The sequence below is a fragment of the Polyodon spathula genome, chromosome 4, assembly GCF_017654505.1.
Source record: "Polyodon spathula isolate WHYD16114869_AA chromosome 4, ASM1765450v1, whole genome shotgun sequence".
NCBI classification, from domain to species: domain Eukaryota; kingdom Metazoa; phylum Chordata; class Actinopteri; order Acipenseriformes; family Polyodontidae; genus Polyodon; species Polyodon spathula.
Window position 1 is genome coordinate 89,558,089 of NC_054537.1, and position 6,056 is coordinate 89,564,144.

Genomic DNA, 6,056 nt, shown 5'->3' on the forward strand with positions numbered 1-6,056 from the left:
ACCTCTCCTCAATTCTCATTCTCCTTCTCTCCACTCTTTCTAACCTCGGCATCTCTGGCACACCCCTTGACTGGCAACAGTCATACCTACCTGCATGTACCTCTGCTGTTGCTTTCAACAGCCTCACTTCCCCCCTCCCCTCTGACTGTTAGTGTCCCCCAGGGCTCTGTCCTTGGACCCTTGCTATTCTCCCTGTACACCTCACCTGTTGAAGCTCTCATTTCCTCATTTAACTTCCCCCATCATTTCTTTGCTGACGATACACAGATTTTCTTTTCATTCCCCTTCTTTACCCCTGATCTTGTTGCCTGTGTATCAGCTTGCTTGCTTGCGATCCAGTTCTGGATGGCGCACCGATACCTCCTCATCAACCGATGCAAAAACTGAAATCCTTTTCTTCCCCTCCCCCTCATTACCCCCACCTTGTCCCACCATCTCATTTCCATTCCATTTCCCTTGTCCCCCATTCCATCCCTCTCTGCTCTTAACCTCGGATTCTGTTAAGATGGCAGAAGACCGTGACAACGACCATGGATAGACAAACAGTGGCTACTGAAGAACAAAAAAGGTAAGATTATTATTATTATTATTATTATTATTATTATTATTATTATTATTATTATTATTATTATTATTATTTAGTAGCAATGTAAAAGGTCAGAGAAAAACAATTAGGACCTTGCTTGTACTTGGTGTAGTAACATGAATGCTCAAAAAGGCTGGAGGTGGTAAACTATATTAGATATTATCAGATTACTTGGGATGACTTAAGAAATCCTCTTTTTTAAAAAAATCATTACTTTCCCATCTGTTTTATGGTATGTGATTGTAACACTTTCATACTGTGACCTTAATCAAAGAAACAAAAAATGCTAGTTTATCAGCCAACCATAGTGTTGACTGTCACTGTTTCCAAGCGCTTGTCACAGTTTCCAAATTATTTCTATTTACTTTCTTCAAGTGGATACGTTTTTAAAATTACAACATTTTGGTGAACAACAAATGTTTCTAAAAAATACCTTGTTACATTTGTACAAAAATGCACCAAGCCTCGTACACAGTAAACAGTGCATTTGTAAAATGTACTAACGCTAATTTGAATTCAAGTGCACCACTAAAATCTTATTCTGCTAGGCAAATATTATTACTAATGTGATTAAATACAGTCATATGTTTTGGCCATAACTTTATTTAATTTATTTAAGAATTGTTATGTTTTATCCAATAGTCAGTGCTGAAACAGTTTTTTTTTTTTTTTTAAAGTGAACTCTCTTTGCTTTATTGTATGTGTTTTATTTTTTCTTAGTTTTCCATAAAATATGGCAAACATGTTTGTTCTGTTTTTTTTCAGATATTAGTAATTTGGTTTAATTTAAAAAAGAATGCAACTAACTGTGACTTACTTTTTCTTCTTTATTAATACTCTTTAACACTGTTTTTTACTAAAATGTCTTTGCTGCAGAATTTGACAAGTTCTTTGCAGGAACTTTAGGAAATTTCATGGCAGATTTCAGTGAAAACCCAGTCATTTTTCAAGAACGTGACTCCTGCTCTTGAATTAACATCCTGTGTGGGGTGCTTTTGAACTTGGAAATCAAAATGTGTTTCAAGCTTGTAAATAATAATTCCTGTCACGGTGTGTAAAAAAAACACTCCACTTAGTCTTTAATTTTTTTAAATACTGGTACAAAAAAAGATGGGACGGCCATATTGATTTTTATACAGTTCTAAGGTAAGTCAGACAAAATTGGGTACATTTGTTGTTGTGGATAGAATAACTATTTCATGATTCTTAACTGTTTCAAAGATAGATGTATCTGGTTATATTGTCCTTGAATGTAGCTTCCTGATTAGTGGATGAAGTTGTGAGGTTTCTAATGTTATTGAGAGTCATGTTGAGACTTGTACTGATGATAATTAGAGGAAATAAGGAATGTGGGACTCTTTTTTGAAATTTTGTTCATTTCTACTTTGTAATACAAATACAGTAGTTTCCAGTTAATTCGTATTCACACTATAATATGAACTTGCATGATTTTGAATAGGCATGTGTGACAGGGTAGCCGGGTGGTGACATCAGGCCAGAAACAGGAACTGCAACACAGAGGGATACTCAGGTGCAAAGCACACTGCGGCGCTGTTTTTATTAACAATAAATAAACAGGTTGAACCCAAAAAAAAAAAAAAAAAAAAAAAACACTTCTCAGAGCGAAATTAAAGTTTTAAACAAAACAAATCACGAACAATAAAATACAACCAAGTCTTGTTGGCAGGGCAATTGCCTTCACTGATCCTCGTTTTGCTTTATAGTTTATTTTCTTCTGCGCTCGTTCTCTCCTCCGAACACTCACCTTGAACAGGGAGAGCTAAAGACTTTTATACTGGTGACCATCTCCTTTTTAGCAACAAATGAATCAATTAAAATCAGGAGACGGTCACCTTCTACACTGGGTTTTATGCCAAACAATAAACAAACGCATCGTATTTTAAAATAAACAAAATATGTTCAAATCATACAACAAAGTCTCAGGCTAAAAACAGGCTTCAAGGGACTCAATGATGGCAATCCAGGCAATGGCAAGGCTGACAGCATGGCACACTCCATCAGCGGAAAGACTGCTTTCTCAGGCAGCAGCGAACAGGCCAACCCAGGCAACGGCAAATGGGCAATTACAGGTGGTGACGGGCAGACGACGGCAAGCAAGTGACGCAGAGCTGGCGACCCCAACTGAAGCTCTCCTTCGCTTGCGGGGAACTGCTGCGGCTTTCCTTCACTAGTGGGGAACTGCTGCGGCTCCCGTTTGGTCACTGGGGCAGCAGGGCTTCTCGCACTCGCCCTGGAGACAGCGGCAGAGCCCCTCCCATATCTGAAGCCAGATAGTTTAGCACCATAGCTGTGGTGTCTGGGAGCGAGGCTGGGTGGTGTTGCTGTTCAAGGGCCTCCCATTACTCCCCATTTCAGGCCCACAGGAGGTTGATCACAGCGGGGATTCGTCCACCTTGGAGCCAACGAGTCCTCTCCTACCGACGCTCTGGCTCTCCCTCTCCTGCCACACATTGTTCTGGCTAAGGGGGAGATACCTGACCTCACCATACAGGAAGCACCACCCTTCCTCATCGAGAGAGGCGAGGCAGATGTCTGACGTGGCATAGACACAGTGGGACCTGCAGCCGGCCCTGCTCTGCTGCTGCTGCTTCCTCTGATCGCTTCTTCACATTTTAAATTAATAAATAAATAAATAAATAAATAAATGAATAAATAAACAGTCCTCTTGAACAACAAAATAAAATTCAGCCGCAACATTCCTGTCGTCCCGGTACTGACACCATATGTGAATAGGCTGGCTTTGCAGGGGTGACGTCAGACCAGAAACACAAACCAAAACAAGGAATGGTGGGGCAAAAACTGAGACGCTATGGCGCTCAGCATTTATTAAATAACACAACAAAAGATTTTAAACACTTTTTAAACAAGAAGGTATGTTGGCCAAACAAACAAAATATCAGATAATTATTGTGCTGGTGTATAAGCCAGCACACTTAGCAATTGTTATCTTTCTATTTCCGTTACCTCCTTTCTGCACTCTGAACATACTTCATCGAACAAGCATAGCTGCAGGCTTTTATATTTCCGTGACCGAGGGATTAATCAGCTATAATTATCTGATTAATCCCTCGGTCATATTTGCACGGGTTTAATAAGTATGCTTGACTATCAGCTAGTTAATCAGTAGCTGATCAGTCACGCATCCTCACAAGGTTTTTACAAATAATAATAAATACAAAACAATACCATGGCAGATGGCAAACAATAAATCAAATAAAAATACTGGCTTTTCACTGTCATGTCAAAGTTATAATACAAATAAAACAGCGCACAAATATCCACAGGGCCAGGGCTTCCCGCCACAGGATGTTGAATTTTTTTTTTCCCCATCAGCAGTCCAGATAATAGAAAACCATTCCCATTAATCTGAAATCATTCAACCCATCTTTTGTGTGTACAGCATGTAAGCATCTTATAAATTAACATATGACCCTACCTGCCTATGTAATGCTCCAGCGGTTTTCATTGAAGAAATGTCAGTCACGTAGGGAACGCTGCAGTGGAAATAAAATGAATGAGTTTTCAGTATGTACAGTACTATAACAATGGGTTTGGCCAAATGCCAGCCAAGAAGAAAAAGACCATCTTATTTATAGGTCTGAGGAAATCTATTTAGAACAGGATTTTAAGATGTGGAGAAAAGTCGTAATTTCCCTGTTTCTAATTAGAGAGTATGTACTAGGATTATTTTTGATGACAATAAAGGAATAAAAGATATCACACTTAAGCACGGATATATTCTTGAATAGCATTAGGGATCTTTTAGAAGGGCTTGGCACAGAAAGGTAATAAATATGAAACTGGCCCCTGACACCTTTTACTACATTGACAGTGCTTTTATTTCCCCACGAAAGTACAACTTGATAACCCTACATTAACGTAAATACATTTTCAAAATATACTTTTACATTATAAGACCAGCAAAACTTCACTGATAAAAATCAATGTTCAGAAAAGAGTTATATTCTAATTCATGTACAGACTATATTTCACTGGACAATTATTAAACTACAGAAATGCACAAGACAAGATCTGCTTTTCACAGGAAGATATTATGCCAGTTTGCAGTCCCCTGTTTATTACACATGATAATTATGTTGTGGCCCTCTGGCTCATGACATAATTCATATTATGAGAAACAACTGAAATTCCTGGGGTGTTTAAAATACTTTTAAACATATGTCTTGTGTTTTTCTTGTAGCACATTGTCAAAAACTGCCCAAACATTCAAATGTGTTAATCATTTATAATTAAAAATAGAAAAAAAAAAATATTTCAAGTTCATTTTGATTTCCCTTACTGGTTTAGCCATTGAAATATGTCAAGTCAAGACTACTCAAGAAATATCAACCAAATATGGTTTAATACTGGATGACAAACAATAAAAGCGACAATGGAATGTATGTGTGGGCTTACAGTTACATTATCTAGTTGAGGCTTTGCAACATTTTTGTCAATAGGAGGTCCTTACATTGGTGGAAAAAATACATGTTATTCTGGTGATAATAATATACCAGTAGACAGCGTCATATAGGACTTCTAAAACCATCTCTATGTGTGAAGGGAATAGTGCCTTTAGAAAAGAAATCTTTCAGGAAGCCATTGTAACAGTAGGAAATCCTGGTGGATCACAAAAACAATTATAGCCTAAAATGATTAAAATCTAGGTATTGCTGGACTTAGACCTTCCGAGAGCCCACAATACATCGCCTAGAATTAATGTGTAATTACCCATAAAATGAACACTCTGCTATGTAAAAAACAAACAAAGCAAAGGTCTGCCCTTTTGCTTCATGTGCTGCCGAGCTCACATTATACTGAAGATAAACAGGAGCGATCCACAGGGATAGAGCTTGTTAGGGATTGTATACAACATTCTCATGTATACTTTATAACAGCAAAAGAGCTGAGCTGTTCAAGGAGAACATTTTCACAATGATGCCAATATGTAGTGTGGCTGGACATCATGTGAGCTTATACCCACCCGGCTGGGAACCCATATCTCACCTTACCCTGTGGCTTCTGTTTCCTCTTGGTGAATACTGTACCCCTTAGCTTTCACATATATTGAATGTTGGCACTCTTTCTAGCTCTATCTGATCTTATGCACTATGCTGCAAAAAGTGCTAGCGCAGTGCTATGAAACACGAGACAGGGTATGTATGTATACATATATATTATATATATCTAAGATATATATAAGTATAATATATATATAATATATATATATATATAATATGCGTGACACACACACTATATATATATATATATATATATATATATATATATATATATATATATATATATATATATATATATATATATATATACAGTACACGCTGTCAAATATTGGGCCCTGCCAGTATAAGGAAAGAGCAATCAGCTCCGTATGCTTTTTTCAAATTTCATACGTCAATGATATAGATTGACACTTCAGCCAACGCACGAT